At 38.2% G+C, this 17,637-nt stretch overlaps 1 long non-coding RNA gene across 1 annotated transcript; it reads left to right on the plus strand.

Moving 5' to 3' along the window:
• Nucleotides 1-58: 58 nt before the first annotated feature.
• Nucleotides 59-16,906, plus strand: LOC144322290 (uncharacterized). Its single transcript, XR_013387883.1, has 3 exons — nt 59-549; nt 11,532-11,612; nt 16,595-16,906. It is a non-coding gene; the product is annotated as an uncharacterized LOC144322290 (long non-coding RNA).
• Nucleotides 16,907-17,637: the final 731 nt, after the last annotated feature.

Below are 17,637 nucleotides of genomic sequence, written 5' to 3' on the forward strand. Positions count from 1 at the left end.
TTCTTCTTTTAATTGCTCTCATAAGAAGACTAATAAATCCCTCTGGAGATTTCATTACTAAAAGTGAGAGAAGCCAAGCTGGGCTAAAAGTTATTTGAACCTGTTTCATTTTAGCATATATGCTTTTCACTTGACCTCTTCTCTCTGATCTAAGAGGAATGCAACTGTGAGCAGTCAGGGGATCTATGCTCTACTAGGATTCAACTTTCTCATAACTTGTGGCTGTGGGTGCCCTAGGACCATGTTCTTCCATTTTGAGTCTGGCAATCTTTTACCTTTTTAGTAGCATTTTATTTTTTATTTTTTCTATTCATTTGAAATTCAGTTCTACTCATCAAGTATATTTATTGAAAGTTTGCGCCTCCTCGTGTCCCACATGCTGGGACTTGTTGACATAGGGAGGAAGCCAAGATACACCAAGTAAGGACTGCAGAAGTTGGGGAAGCCCAAGGCGAGGAGGCAAAGCCTGGTTGGGCAGAAAAGAAAAGAGAAACCAGCATGGAGAGCGCTGAAGATTGATGACAATGACAGCAGGGTGCTCAGCTGTAGGTAAGACCGCAATGTTGTGACAGCAGGAGGAGGGACGACAAGCACTCCAAATTGCTGCTGGAAGCTTGGCTGCTTCCCCAGGTGCCAGCTGTGTTTCACTCCTCCTAGCTGCGCTGGTTTCTTTCTTTCTTTCTTTCTTTCTTTCTTTCTTTCTTTCTTTCTTTCTTTCTTTTCTTTCTTTCTTCTTTTATTTTATTTATTTATTTGAGAGAGAGAGTGAGCAAGAGAGCAAACATGAGTGGGGGTGGGGGTATGGAGGGGCATAGGGAGAGGGAGAAGCAGACTCCCTACTGAGCAGGGAGCCTGATGCGGGGCTAGATCCCAGGACCCCAGGATCATGACTTGAGCTGAAGACAGATGCTTCACCCTTCACCGACTGAGCCACCCATGAGCCCCTGCTTCCATCTTTTTTTTTTTTTTTTTTTGCTTCCATCTTTTTAAAGGCAGAGACCACAGCTTCTGCAATCAGAGGAGAGTGTCTACAAAGGTAACTTGTTGAAGTATTTTTAAGGATGACTCTGTTTTGATCCCATCTGTTTACAACTGTGGTGGGGGATTTTTTCTCTTCTACTCTTGAGTTCTCAGTGTACAGGTGAAGCCATGATGGTGGTGGCCAAAAGGCACAAGATAACAAAGTTAGACTTTTGTCTATTGTATACTTTAGTCAAATTGACTAAATAGAATCAAAGTTAACTGCAAAATTTTGAATTCCCTTAATGATACTGAAAGCTAAACAAGACCTTTGTGTGTTTTGTAGCTTTCTTCAGCATAGCTGGCAGGTTACATAATACCCATTTGTCCTAAAAGTGGATAATCTTTATGGCAGAAATTACTGAAAAAGACATGGCAAACATCTTCAGCATCTTCCCAATGAATCAGTTGTTACTTTTTTTCCACAATGCCTTGGGAATTATCAGCATTTTTCTTTAAAAAATGAGAAATAATGGGGCGCCCGGGTAGCTCTGTCATTTAAACATCCAACTCTTGATTTTGGCTCAGGTCATGATCTCAGGGTTGTGAGACTGAGCCCTATGTTGGGCTCTGTGCTGGGCGTAGAGTCTGCTTGAGACTCTCTGCCTCTGCCCTGCCTTAAAAAAGATTGAAAAATACCTGTCATCTACATTTGGACCTTATAAGAACCTTGTGTTGTAGATATTATCTTCATTTTACAGTAAAGGATCAGAGAAGTTATGTACTTTGTCCAAGAATGCACAGGTAGTAAATAAAATCAGATTCTGAATCTATAAACCAACTTAGGGGGCTTTGCTCTCTCTTCTAGAACACATAAGCTTTTGTATAGCTGCTGACAAAATATTGAGTGATATAGATGACATACACTGAAATGAATCTGTTGTTCATGCTGTAATAATCTCTTGTCCTCTCCTTGTTTCTTTTGTTTCCTACCTTAGTTTAACAACCCTATCTCATTTTTTAAAAAGTAATTTTTAATCATTTTTAAAATTCTTATTTTAAAAATTTTAATTCCAGTATAATTAACACACAATATTATAATAGTTTTAGGTATATAATCTAGTGATTCATTAATTATATACATTACTCAGTACTTATGACTGTAAGTGTACTCTTCATCGTGTTCACCTATTTCACCCCCCTTAACCACCCAGTTAAAAGTCTGTGTTTTTGTCTCTTTTTTCTTTGTTTTGTTTCTTAAATTCCACATATGAGTGAAATCATGGTATTTTTCTTTATCTGACTGACTTATTTCACTTAGCATTGTGCTCTCTAGATCCATCCACATTGTTGCAAATGGCAAGATTTTATTCTTTTTTATGGCTGACTAGTATTCCACTAAACATATATACCACATCTTCTTTATCCATTCATCTATCCATGAACACTGAGTTGCTTCCATAATTTGGCTATTATAAATAATGCCACAGGAAACAGGGGTGCATATACCTTTTCAAATTAATGTTTTCATATTCTTTAGGTAAATACCCAATAGTGGAATTACTGGATCATATGGTAATTCTAATTTTAATTTTTTGAGAAACCTCCATACTGTTTTCCACAGTAGCTCCACCAGTTTGCATTCCCACCAACAGTGCCCCAGGGTTCCTTTTTCTCCACAGCCTCACCAACACTTGTTGTTTCTTATGTTTTTGACTTTAGCCATTCTAGTAGGTGTGATGTGATCTCTCATTGTTTTGATTTGCATCTCCCTGATGATAAGTAATGTTGAGCACCTTTTCATGTGTCTGTTGGCTATTTGGATGTTTTCTTTGGAAAAATATCTGTTCATGTTTTCTGCCCTTTTTAAAATTGAATTATTTGGATTTTTTTTGGTGTTGAGTTGTATAGGTTCTATATATATTTTGGATACTAATCCTTCATTAGATATGTCATTTGCAAATATTTCTGTTCCCCAGGTAAAAAATTATAATCATACAGTACAGGCACAAAACTCAGTAGTAAGAGGGAGCCATGTCATCAAGAAGGTCAGAAACATACAAGAGTATTTGGAGAACTTTATTATGTATCAGGAGATATCTTAAACCTGAAAAAGGAAAAAAATGAAAAAGAAAAAAATTATTGACTTACTATTTGAAAAAGACTAAAAATCCCAATTAACACCATAAGCCATATGCCAAGATGAAATCCAGATGGATTAAAAATGTAAAAGTAAAGAGTTATTTTAAAAAGCTTTAAGAACATGAATATTTACCTCATTTTAGAAGAGGACAGGAATTTTTAAGTTTAAAGGCAATGGAAGAAAGCACAAATGTTTATAGATTTGATTACATAAAAATTGACTTTTGAATAGTCATAAATAAAATGAAAAACAGTAGATGGGAAAATACTTGATATCAGATTAAGAAAGGCTATAATTTTTAATATATAAAAAGTTCTTGCAGATCAAAGACAAAAATCTCTAACACTGCAATAAAAAATGGATAATGGCTTAATCAGAAAATTCAATGAAGACAAAATATGAGACTAATTTTAATTAAAAGATTTCAACTCATTTTCTAAGAAAAGCATTAATTAAAACAAGATAGCCTTTCTCTACCAAAATAGAATGAATGTCTCAAAATATATATTCAATTTTGGTAATGGTCTGGCGAGATGGATACATATTGGCAAACTTTCTGGAGAGCACTTAAAATTTTTTTTGAGAACCTCAAATAAGTTTGTGCCTTTTGACCTCATAATTCTCTTTCTAGGAATATATTCTGTGGTTTTAGTAAAAATTTCAAACAAAAAAAGATATAATGTAAATATACCACTGAAATATATCTATATATTCATATATATATCACAAAATGATATATGTAATTTTGCATATATGTGCAAAGATTTTTATTTCAATATTTTAGGAAAGCTTTGTATAATGAAAATTTTACACCAATATAAAAGTAGAGAGAATATGACAGTCAATTTCTATGTACCTATTACCTGGCTTCAGAAATTATTTTTTTTTTCAGAAATTATTAATATTTTCCCACTCCTATTTCATCTGTTTCTTTTTTTTTTATTTTTATTTTTATTTTTATTTCATCTGTTTCTATGTGTTTTTTTGTCCAGGACTATTTTAAAGCAAATGAAAGACCTCCAAATTATTTTATTTGTAAATACTTCTGTATGGTAAGAGCTTTAAAAAGTATCCAAAGGCTATATTATTAAGTGTAAGAGAATTAAACAGGCTTATGTTCACATTTCTTCACTGACTAAAGAATGTCTTTTAATAATTGTTTTGTTCACATTAGATTCCAAAAAAGATCTGCCCATTGCACATATTGATGTTATATCTCTTAAGTTAATGTATAAAAGTTCCCCCTTTCTTTTTCTACTGTTATTTATTTGATAAACTAGATCGTTTGTCCTGTAGAATGTCATACATTCTAGATTTAGCTGAGGTCTGCCCCATGGTATAATTTAATGTTTTTCTCTTTCTCTCTTATTTTCTGCAAGTAGCCCTCAGAATGAGGCTTGACTAGTCCGGCTCATTTTCAGTTTTATTTTTTGGCAAGAATACTGTATGTGTGGTGTTCTATACTTCCTGTTGTATTATATTAGTATGCACATAATTTCTAGTTGCCTCACTTTCAGTGACTCTAAGATTGATTTGTGGGTTCTGGTGAGCCCTCTTTCTCAAAGTCTTTACTGGCTTTTTACATAATTGTTAGTTATAACATTTATTAATGATCATAGCCTAGATCCATTATTTCTTTTTTTTTTTAAAGATTTTATTTATTTATTCATGATAGACACAGAGAGAGAGAGGCAGAGACACAGGCTGAAGGAGAAGCAGGCTCCATGCAGGGAACCTAACATGGGACTCCATCCCTGGTCTCCAGGATCACACCCTGGGCCGAAGGCAGGCGCTAAACCACTGAGCCACCCAGGGATCCCTAGATCCATTATTTCATTAAAATTCACAAAATGGTACTTTTCTAATTCAACCAATCCTTTTGCATCAACTGGAAATTTTCTATAAAGAAAAGCTCTCTCTTCAACAATTTGATTACTCTAAAAGAGTTCATGCTGGAAAGGCATGATACATGCTTGATTCTTCTTATTTTCACTTTTTCAGAGTGATGTGTCAATGCTCTTGCTACCTTTATCTCATTGTTTTATTATGGTTCAAGCTGGTCACAACATAAATGTCCAACAGTAGAAGATACCCTGTGAAATATCTATGCTATAAATATTGTGCAGCTTTTAAATTTCAAAGAATATTTAACAACGTAGAGAAATATTCCAAATAAAATGTTAACTGAAAAAGACCTAGAAGTGTATACATAGTGTGATCTAAATATTATCTAAAATGCATGCATTGTAAAATACTATGTCAGACTCAGATATTAACATGATCACCATAGGGGGCAGCCCCGGTGGCGCAGCCGTTTAGCGCCGCCTGCAGCCTGGGGTGTGATCCTGGAGACCCGGGATCGAGTCCCACATTGGGCTTCCTGAGTGGAGCCTGCTTCTCCCTCTGCCTGTGTCTCTGCCTCTCTGTTCGCTCTCTCTGAATGAATAAATAAATCTTAAAAAAAAATGATCACCATAGGATAGTAAGTTTTAGAGTCTTACAATTTTTATCTTTATTTTCCATAGACCCTTCAAGAAGATCCATTTACTTTTATCTTTAAAAAAATGTAAATTTGTTTGAAGGAAATGTCTCTGGATAAGTTGTTATACTTGGAGAGATTCACAGATGCTGATCTTGGCTCCAGCTTTGACTTCTATTGTAACTTCCATTATAACTCTCTCCTACATCTAAACAAGTTATGGTGCTAACCAAACAATTGGAGTGATTTAAAATGTGCTCAATTCTGCAGATTCTGAGACATCTTTTTCATTAGACATAAAACTCTTACATAATCAGGAGAATGGAATCTATTAAGTCATGCTCAACTAAATTTGACTAGTTCAGAAGACAGCTGAACTGAATTTCCTGTTTTTGTTTTTTCCTTGTGTGTGTGTGTGTGTGTGTGTGTGTGTGTGTGAGTGTGTGATGTTTTATCAAGTGGTCCATTGGTCCATGTCAGATAAACACATGGACCATAATCTCAAGATTGCATCTTCTTGCCAGGGTCTGTTTAATATACTAAATTTGTTTGTTGCTTAGTTTCAAGATGAATGAAAGGAAACCAACACACTGGCTTTGATTTTGACAAATTCTCAGTAATCCCCAAGAAAGTACTTGATTCTCCAAGGACCTCCCTGAGGCCTAGTTTCTACCTCCAGAAAATGAAGATCAGATGGTTTGATTCATGGGATTGTTTCCAACACAATGTATATAAAACTCCTGGCACAATCCTCAGCAGCTAGCATTTGCCAACAAACAACTAGTTTTCTCTTCTCTCTTCCTAAACAGAAAGGGAAGCAATCTTTTCCAGTTTTACTCTTATAATATTAGAGACCAGGTCCTGGGCGCAGGATCTAGAATCGAGTCTAGCTCCACTCCTGGTTTTGAGCCAGTGAAATAAATAAATCTTTTTTGCCTCAGTTTTCCCTTCCTGAAAATGGGGGAAATAACAGTACTTACTTATAGGCTGCTATGCCTATTAAATGAGTTAATAATTGCCTACTGCTTAGAACTTTTCCTGGCACAGAGTAGGAACCAAATGGGTGAGGCTATTATCTTTATTATCTGCCTAGAAAAATGATATGTCTAAGCTCAAAGTTCAAGGCACTTCCCCGTTGGATGATGCGTGAGATACACTGACCACTTCTTGCTTTACTTCTCTTTTCTAGGTCCTACACAGAACCTCTTCCTTCTGTTGATTCATTTATTACTTATAGTCACACAGTCCAGATCTTCCTATTTATAATCCTGTGATTATAATTGATTAGGATTATATGAGACTTGTCCCTTTTCCTTGTCTGTTTTTGTTGTGGTGGTGGTAGTGATGGTGATGGTGAGGGTGTGTATGTGAGTGTGTATGTGTGTGATAGCCTGAGATATGGTGGTACAGCCAACCTGAAGGATGTGGGTGTAGCTGAAACTTCCCACACATTCATTCTATTACTTGTCTTTTATTGGGAAATTTCCATAGGATTCTACTTCTGTTATGGGACATATTATTAGCATAGCTCTCAAAAACTAAGTTTCATATCTGTCAACTATCCTTGTTGAAGGGTGGGAATGGGATAACCTCAGTTTTTCCAATATTTTGACAACTGAAGGTTATCAGAGAGGTTTAGGAGAGGGTGCTGGATGACACAGAAATAGGGACGAACCACAAGTCCATATTATTCGGGAATGGGACAACCTAATCAGGGCACAAGAAGCTCTGGATCCCACAAGAGAATATTTCTCTCAGATTATAGGGACTCTGTTAGAAGACATTTCTCACTCGGGCTGAAAACAATAAAAACAGATCCAAAGTAGATGTAAGGTGCCTTCTGTGGCAGTAACCTAAGAGATAAAATGTGCTAATGACACAAAGATGTCCTTTCTATTAATTCATAGGCACCGACAGTTTCTCAATTTCCATCAAATTGATTAGGGTGTGTACCCTAGGAAAACACGAATATAGTATTGCAACACACCTATGGGGAATGTTGTATTGTCCAAACAGATTGAGTTATAGAAATGGGGTCTGGAGAAATGAGTGCCCATGAGTAAAGCCTTTTCATTGGTAGTTAGCAGTTCTCCGAGTCAACAATAATCTTCATCTGAGGTCAGGCCCCTGTTGTCTGGACAAAAATGTCTAGCAAGTGATAGGGCAATCCACTAAGATATTCCACTGAGACTATTAAGAGCATCTATGCCTCAATGCTTTAATTCTGTGTTCACCAGGGACAGACTGAGACACCCTTTGTTCCACTGATTGTCAGACCCAACAGTAGGAAGTGATGTCTGAGAATCTGCTCAAATGAACCTTCTATCTGGGGCAGATTACCCAGGGTGTTGTAGACCATGCTAAGGATTTTGGAAGTTGGGAAACCACTTGTGGGTTTTAAACAAGGAAGTGAGAAAACATGTGGTGCTATTTTTAAGTTTATAAAGTATAAAATCAGAAAAAAAATCTACTTGAACTATTTTAAATTTTAAAGAGAGATTCACTTACTTTCCATTCACAAAAACTTTGGAAACATTCTAAGATATTATATTAGTCAGGGATCTCCAGAGAAACAGATCAATAGTATATGTATCCATATCTATCCTGAAACCTCTGGAGGCCTTCAACTGATTGGATGAAACTCTCCCACATTATGGAAGGTAATCTGCTTTGCTCAATCTACTGATTAAATGTTAATCAATCTAGGAAATAGGTTCGAAGTATCACATCTGGATTGGTGGTTGGCCAAACACCTGGACACTACCCTCTAGCCAAATTGACACATTAAAATTAACCATCGCAGAGAGAATTGATGATGTCACCCTTAGTTGAGAGGAGACTTTGTTGGTTCAGGAAAGTTAATTGGCCTGCAATCGGTAAGAGAGAGGGCCACTCTCCTCATCTGCTTCACACTTGAGGCATAAAGTAGCAAGAACATTTTATAACCCCCCCCCCCCGCCGGAAGTCCGAGGTGGTAAGTGCCATTATTTGAACACTTCTCTTTTTTGTCCTATTATCATATAATCCTTTTATTGACAACTTTGTGATAAGGGCTAATGTCCTTTAGCTTCACTATTGATGTTGTGGAACCCTATTAATTGATGTTTTGTTGATTAACTTAAATTGAATTCCACCTTAGAAAAAAATTCCATTAACTTAGAATTAAATTCCACCTTAGAAAAAAATGCATGCGTCCATTGCTAATGATCAGGCTTTTCTTCTTACAAGGCAGGGTTTCAAAACCCCAATGACCAGGTTGAAAGAAGATGAGAAAGGGTATTGGACTGGGCTCTGGAAGATTGCTAACAGTCTTGTTTGATGACAGAAACTACTTTCTAGTTTTTAAAGTGTTTTCCTGTGTGTTTCGGAGCCATGATGATAAATACACCAACCTATATAGAGTCCCAAGCTCAGTCTTATTATCTAAGGCTGACGAGAAAATAATTCTAATTTCTTAGAAAAATGGACTCATTATTTAATTACACAAAAGTTAAAGGGCACTTTGTGATTATTTGAATTAACAATAATCATGATAATTTCCAATCATTTTCATCTAAATTCTGACTCTAAAACTCATTCAGATTAGGTTTAAGAAAAAAACAAATAATCTCCAAGGACAAGTCATTTATTATCAATTGCTGGTATCCATGGCCAATAAATATAAGTTAGATTCCCACATGAGCCTTTACATTTTATTGTATTTTTTTTAAAAGATTTTATTTATTTCTTCTTGAGACACATAGAGAAAGGCAGACATAGGCAGAGGGAGAAGCAGGCTCCATGCAGGGAGCCTGATGTGGGACTTGATCCCTGGACTCCGGGATCACAACCTGAGCCAAAGGCAGATGCTCAACCACTGAGCTATCCAGGCTCCCAGCCATTTTGTTTTAAGGTCCATATTTTAGACTGTATTCCAACATTTTAAGCTCTATCTCTATCTCTCTGAGAGATCTTCTTACTCACTGAGGGAAATGGACAAGAGTTATGGGAAAATCCATATCAACATATGCTCCTGTGAGAAAATGACTCAGAGGTTGCAGGTTGTTGGGGTGTGGTAGCGGATAAAGTATGTCATCACCCTGGGGTGGATAGATGTAAAGGGCCAAGAGCTTTCTGTTGTATCACATTTGTTTTTTAAATGAAATTTGGACTTCCTTCCTTTCAAAACTAACCAGGTAGGGATAAATTTATTATGCATATCAAAGTATACAATAAAAGTTGTTGTTTACCAGACTTTGTAAGATTTTTTCTTTCTCACTTGTATCACTCACAAATTCTAGAGAATGTAATTTGAACTTTAATTTATTATAAAATTATTTATTAACTTTATTATTAATACATTTATTATTTAGACTCAGCCTCTAATCCTCAGTTTTACTCATCTATATGCAGTATTTGTAAGTGAATATTCTTCCTTTGTTTATGGGATCCAACCAATAATGATTCCATGGTGAGACTCGTGTGGTGAAATAGGAACTTTCTGTGAGTCTAAGATTTGCTGAGATCCCTCTTCACTAAGGACAAATAGTCAAGGAAGCCCCCAGACCTTAGGGAGTCCATGTTGTCATGAGGCACCCAGGTAAAGGAGCACTTATAAAACATTTGATCAATTGTATAAAAGAGGTTTCCTCCTGTGCCTTTTCTCACACTGCCCACATGTTTTGTATCCACTGCTCATACTTTGTTATGGATCCTGTCCTTTACACCTGCTCAGCCTTTCACATACGTCTTCTCTATCAGGACTCCAGTTTTCCCTGGTGAATCATGCCTTCCCAATTAGGACCTGTCATTTGAAGTATACCAGGCTGCCATTCGAGGTGACTAGACTACTTTAACCAAGGGACAAGTATGTGACCCAACAAAAGCTAACTGATTCTGTTTCCTAGGATCTTGAATCTTAGTGAATACCTTGAGGGAAAATGATTGGAGGCTTCATTCCCCTTGCTGTATCCTGAAGAGACTATCCATCCTGCCTTCATGATGGATTCCCCTTTCCCTGTTGTGCAAGAAGCCTCATTATTTAAGCTTCCTTTGATTTTTGTGAGCTACTTCATCCCATAGCTTTCCAATACATTCCTTTAAAGATGTGGTTTATGTTGCTTAAGATGAATGAAGCTTTGATACAGTATCATTCAATATGAAGAGCTCTCCCTGGCCCGCCCTACCTTCTCCCTGTGCATACCTCCAACCTTTGCTTGTATAGGTTTCATTCTATTTACTGTCATTCTCTACATTTTTATTCTAGGGTATGGTGATTGCCCTTTGAGGGAGAGTCTTGGCCCAACTGAAGCAGACCTGGGTTTTCCCTCTATTACAGTAGTCACACTGGGTAGGAATTTGAAGAACTATCATCTGTGCTATCATTTCGAACTATCATTGAAGAACTCCCATCTACTGCACATATGTTACCTTATTTAATTATTATAGTCAGTCTATGTATTAGGCATTATTATTTCCACTTTATAGCAAGGAAACAGAAGTTCAGACAAGTTAACTGGTTCAAGGTTACATAGCAGGAACGTATCAGAGCTCTAATTTGAACTTGCACCTACCTAACCGCAAAACTCAATTTTTCCCTGCTGCATCTCTCCCAAGACATCACAATTTTAGTATCTTGAATGCATCACTTTATCTTTGTGAGGCTTGGTTTCCTTATCTATGAAACAGAAATATGAAAACCTACTATGTCATATAGTTGTAATTACTAAATGGGATAATGTAGAGAAAGCCCTTGGCTTTTATAAGTGGCCAAAAGTGAATGCTTTCTAGTTCAATGTCCAAATTTGATATGTAAATCTGGGTCTTGGAGATTATGGTGAATTCAAAGTCTTGGCCAAATCTGTCATTTCTGATTATCATCTAACTGACTTCTTACCAGAGTGTCTAGCAGCTGAAAAACTTTAAATTGGATTGTTGTCTTCTTTCTCCTCTCCCCCTACACCTTTCCAGCTTCTGAGAGAAGTGCTAACAAACAATGAAACTCTTATAACAGGACATCCATGGCAAGGACATGGCGAACTCAAACTCTGAGTAACTGAGAGATGGTCTTCTGCACACTTGCCTTCAAGATTATGTATTTGCCTATGTGTGTTTCTTTTTTGTTTTTTAAGATTTTATTTTTTTTTATTTGAGAGAGAGAGATAGTGAGATACAGCAGAACAGGAGAGAGGGGTAGAAAGAAAAGCAGGCTTCCCGCTGAGCAGAGAGCCCACCACAGGGCTCAATCCCAGGACCCCAGGATAATGACCTGAACCAAAGGCAGACACAACCGAATGAGCCACCCAGGTGTTTCCTATATGTGTTCCTCATGTTATTTTTTAGTTTAGAAATGTAATTCACTTTTTTAAAAGATTTTATTTATTCATGGAAGACACAGGGAGAGAGAGAGGCAGAGACACAAGCAGAGGGAGAAGCAGGCTCCATGCAGGGAGCCCCACATGGGACTCGATCCCAGTAACTCATTTTTTGATAACACTTTAGAATATTTCCAAACTCCTGTCTCTAAGGTTTTTAACCCAAGCATAAATTTTCAGTTTACCAGTTGAAAAATAATAGTCCCTCTACCTCATAGTGTTGCTGTCAGGGTTAAATAATACATGACGGGTTGCCTGGGTGGTTCAGTGGGTGAAATGTCTGCCTTCGGCTCAGGTCAGGGCCCCAGAGTCCTGGGATCCAGTCCTGTGATGGGGGTCTCTGCTCAGTGGGGAGTCTGCTTCTCCCTCTCTCTCTCCCTCTACCCCATCCCCCTCCCCTGCTCCCCACTCATGTTCTTTCTCCCTCTGTGCTCTCTCTTTCAAATAAATAAATAAAATATTTTAAAATAATACATGATAATCGCTGTGCCTAATGGGGACTATGCACTCAGTAATTGTCAGCTATGATTATTATGACATATTTATATGTTTAGTATTTTGAACATAACTGATGCCTGGCAAGTGTTGGTTGAATTGAATAGAGTAGTCCACAGGAAAAAGAAGCTTCATGGAATAGGTGAGTCATTGAAAATAAAATGTTTTAAGTTACACAATGTTTGGATGCAAACTGAGGGAAAATAAGTTCAAATTAAAGTTTTGATTTTTCTTTTAATCTTGTCAATTTTTCTAGTATAAGATTGAGTTAGGGTGAAATGAGAAAATACTGATTTAAATGAGGCTTTTGATTTTAGCTTCAAGTTTACGTTTTATTCATTTTCTTCACTGAGTGGATATGAGGAAAGCTGCATTTTCGAAATGCACCGAAGGCTAAAGGTGCTTCATTGTCCCTGTAACTGTAAATGAAACCCACATCCTTTCCTCTGACCAGGGGTTAATAAAAACACCCCAGGGGATACATATTATGAGCATTTATTTTATAAGTCTTTGTCAAAATGACAGGTTGTGAGAATCAAATTCAGGGCTGGTAGTGATATCACAACTCCAAAGCCCTAGAGGCATCAGATACCCCTGTCGAGCTATTTGGGGTTGTAGTTTAAGTGGCTGGAGGAGAGGCAAGGAGGTAGGAAATCTAAAACCCTGGGAGGGGGACATGCAGAATTCATTGGAACCAAGGTTAAGGTAGAGGGGATTAACTGAAAACATGATAAATCAATGTCTTTAGGGATAAATTGAAAGTACAAAGGGTAGGAAAAGCTTATAAATGTCAAGACCTATGGTGGTACAGGCCAGGATGGAGGATGGGTCATGGAGCCAGGAATTCAGAGATGAATAAGGACTATGAGGCTGTATTAGAATCAAACAGGCCTGATGGCTTCAAATCCCATTGTGTTTGCCTCTCACCCACGGCATGCTCACCTCTAAAACAGACCAACCAGACTCTGGGCCAGGGCAGACTACAAACTGCCATGAGTGAGCAGAAGTCTTATATCAAGTTTGAAAGTCATGAGAGATTTTCAAAAGCAAGAGGTTTCATCTTCCATAGTAACATATTTCTGTACTGCGTGCCATCTCAAATCTATAGCAGGAGAAAACACATAAACTGAAATAGCACAAGATCTACATCATCCTATCTCATCTTAATGGTCCTTTTGAACTTTGCTCCCAGCTGTGGCAACAAGGAACATGTTACAGAATGTTGCATGGTAGGGTCAGTTTTTGGGATGCTACTTCTTGCCTGTTATACAAATAAATTCTTATTTCCATCTATAACTTATGGGAATATGGACTTATTTTAAAAATCTGAATTAAATAATAGGCTTTTATTATTTATTAAAAATAAATTGGAGAATATAGTTTTAAAAATTATGATAAATAGCATTTAGACTATTGAGATCTGAAAAAATTTTCACCATGATTCCTGACCCATTTTTAGTATTCATGTAGTAGCAAACGTTGTTAACAGAAAGGAGAACATGAGGTGTCCAGAGGAGGGGAAGTAACTCCAAAGTCAGTGATATTTCACAGTTGAACAAGATAGAAAGTACTGTGGAAAAATTCTACTGCCTTAAAAGTTGTCATTCTGTTGGATTTCTCTTGGATGATGCTTTCCTATCTGAAAAATATATTTATTAGTAGCTGCCCACACTATTCCGTCGACATTTAAAAAAACTTTTTATTGTGAAAAATCTAAAGCAGACACAAAAGTAGAGGAAAAAAAGCATAAAAGTTCTCTGAATGCCTGGGTGGCTCAGTTGGTTAAGCTTGTGCTTTTGGCGCAGGTTGTGATTCCAGGGTCCTGAGATCGAGTCTCGCGTAGAGCCCCATGCTCTTTGAGGACTTTGCTTCTCCCTCTGCCTCCCTCTCTGTCTCTTATGAATAAAAAAAAAAAAAATTCTTTAAAAAAAGTATGAGTTCTCATGAACCTATCATCCAGCTTCAAGAATTATAAATATTTTTACAGTCTTGTTTCATTTCGACCCTCTCTTTTGTGTGTGTGGAGGAGCTAGAGTATTAAAGGAGATTCTAGACACTGTGTCATTTGACCCATAAAAACTTCATTAAGGATTGCTAATTGAAAGAATATGTTTTATGTGCAAACCATGTCATTATCACACCTTACAAAATGAACAATTTTAATATATTCAATCCATATTCAAATTTATGATGTCTTACATATTTTAACAATATGTCCCATTTATTAAAATCATGCAAAAATAATGTGAAAAGTCACTAGAAATCATAAAAGACACTTATTCGAAGAAATATTTACACTAATAATATATGGTAATGATGAGGAGGATAGACTTGTGATCTATTATAGTAAAAGTAAGTGCCTCTGGGATTAAGTTACAAGAATCCTTAGCTTTAAATTGCATAGTATTTTAGAAAGTCCATTTAAAAGTTTTTGCTTTTCATTTTTGTAGAATTACTTGGTTTCCTGAGAATGTTGGATAATTTATTTTTGTTCTTTTGAGGCATTTTCCATTTTGTAATATTTATTTTTCTGGTAATGAAAGTAATTCATGTTCCTTATAATAATGTTGGAAAATCGGTCATAATTTCATGACCCAGTGATGACCACTCAATGTCCTGGAGTATTTCCTGCCAGTCTTCTGTGTGGCTATGTGTTTGTGATGCATATGGGTGTGTACAATGTGTACAAATAGGCTTTCATTCATTGTCTCCCACTCTTTGCAATTTACATTCTATTTAATGTGTTTCCCAAGTCTTTGAACAACAATCATCATTTTCACAAATCTGTGTGAATCGATGACTACTCTATAGCATAAGTCCCTAAAATGGAATTACTGTGTTCAGAGTATGAGTACTTGTAAATTCCTCAGTATTTATTGCTTAATTATCCCTTAGAAATTATTTTCCAACTTCCAGAAAACAAGCACTTATTTTAAAGCAATTTCATTAGCATAAAATATTTACATGCAACTTTTTTGATAAATTGATTTATGAAATATTACATCTATTTTCTTTTTTTCATTTAACTTTGTGAGAATGAATAACGTTTCAGCGTTTTTTGGGAAATATTTTTTCAAATGTTAATATCTATAAGTATTTTTTTGCCCATTAAAATGTTTGACAAACTTTCTATTTCAAGGCTTATCTTACTAAGTTGTTAGTATTTTGTCTATAGTAAAGATATAAACTTTTTGTGTCTTATGTTGGCAAATATTTTTCTCATTTTTTCTTCTAATTTCATTTGTTTTTTCCTAAAGAAATTTTAGATCTTTTACAGTCAAGCCTGTCAGTGGTTTTTAGTGTTATTTCTTTCAAAGATTTTACTTAGTCCTTCCCATTCTCAAATAGTAAATATGTACTTAAATTTGCTTCATGTTGATTTATGATTTTTAAAAATACTTTTATTCTTTATTCCTTCTGAGTTAAATTTAAGAGTATGTTGTGATGAGAAACAGGGACAGGACATCTTCTAATCATTTCATTTTCATACCATATAAAGGATAACCATTCCTTTTCTTATTAGTTTTTTGGTCATAACTTTATCTCACACTAGATTTTTTTTTTTACACACTAAATTTTGATGACCACTTTGGCACATAATGGTGCATTGATTTAGAATTGTATTTCTCGGTAGCTTTTTAAAAAAGAGTGATTGATTGATTGATTGATGAGAGAGAGAGAGAGAACAGGAATTTTTTGAGAGAGAGAGGAAGCAGGAGAGTGGCGTGGCAGAGGGAGAGAATCTTCAAGCAGATCCCTGCTGAGCATGGGTCCCCCTGGGGCTCCATCCAGGACCCATGAGATCAGACCTCAGCCAAAACCAAGAGTCAGATGCTCCACCAACTGAGCCACCCTCCACCCACTTGGGAGATTGTTAGAGGGCCTTCTTAGTTGTCTTTTTTTTTTTTTTTTTTAAATCTCCTATCTTTGAACATGACAGTCAATGAAAATGTGTTGCTTGAAACAGACGATTAATGAGTCATTAATATACCTAGGAAAGTATTAACTTCAAGATAAATAAAGGTCTGTTTTGACTGTTTTAAATGTTTAACTTTTGGACCAAAAAAAAGGGGGGGGGCGCTGGGTCTGATTTTTTTTTTTAATGACTCTTCCATTATACGATTCTTTCATGTAACTTAACTACTCAGTCATTTCTTAAACCAGAGCACCAGGCCGGATTCTCATGGTCCGCGGGATCAAGATTAACATCTGGACCCAAGGCATTTTCATTCATCATTCTTCCAAGGCAATTGTGGTGCAGGCTGGAATTTCTGTGACCTTAGTAATGTGCAGACCCTTTTTTGCCAAAGACCTTTGAAGACTGCACCGGGTCTGGTCACTCCAGCGGGATAGCCGAATGCACCAACCCTTTCTGGAACGCGTCGAGAGCCTTGCGGCCAAGCACTCGCGGGCAGGGAGGGTGGCGCCCCCCGCCCCCGCCCCCGCGGCCCCGCCCCCGCGCCCCGAGAGCCGCGCTCGGCTGTAAACGGCGGCCCCGCGGGGACGCGATCCCGGGCCTCTGCGGCCTCCTGCGGCCTCCTGCGGCCTCCTGCGGCCTCCTGCGGCCTCCTGCGGCCTCCTGCGGCGCGGCGTTCGCTCCGCCGCTGTGCGCGCCCGGGCCGAGCCTGCGCCTCGCTGCGCTCCCCTCCCGCCCGAGCCGCCGGCCGCCGAGCGGATCTGCAGCTTTCCGGCGCCCGGTCTCCTCCCCCGCCCTCCCCCGCCCTCCCCCGCCCTCCCCCGCCCTCCCCCGCCCTCCCCGGCTCCCGGAGGCCGCGGCGTCTGCGCGGAGCTCGGCCCGGGGGCTCGCCGGCCTCGGTGCAGGGCCCACCCCCGACGGGGCTCCGCGGGCTCCGGGCCAGGGGCGCAGAGGGTGGGGACGGCCTCCCCGCTTGCCCCTCCGCCTCCCTTCGCAGCGCAGTGACAACGGAGTGAGAAAGTCGCTTTGTTTCGTTACTTCACTACGGGACGGCTCTGCCGCTTTCGGAATGACCTTGGCCTCCAGTTCCCATGAAGTAAAACCCGGAGCTGGGGCGGCCCGGGCGGCGCAGCGGTTTGGCGCCGCCTGCAGCCCAGGGCGGGATCCTGGGGACCTGGGGTCGAGTCCCGCGTCGGGCTCCCTGCAGGGAGCCTGCTTCTCCCTCTGCCTGTGTCTCTGCCCCTCTCTCTTCCTGTGTCTCTCATAAATAAAATCTTAAAACAAGCAAACA

Source organism: Canis aureus, chromosome 10 (assembly GCF_053574225.1).
Source record: "Canis aureus isolate CA01 chromosome 10, VMU_Caureus_v.1.0, whole genome shotgun sequence".
NCBI lineage: Eukaryota > Metazoa > Chordata > Mammalia > Carnivora > Canidae > Canis > Canis aureus.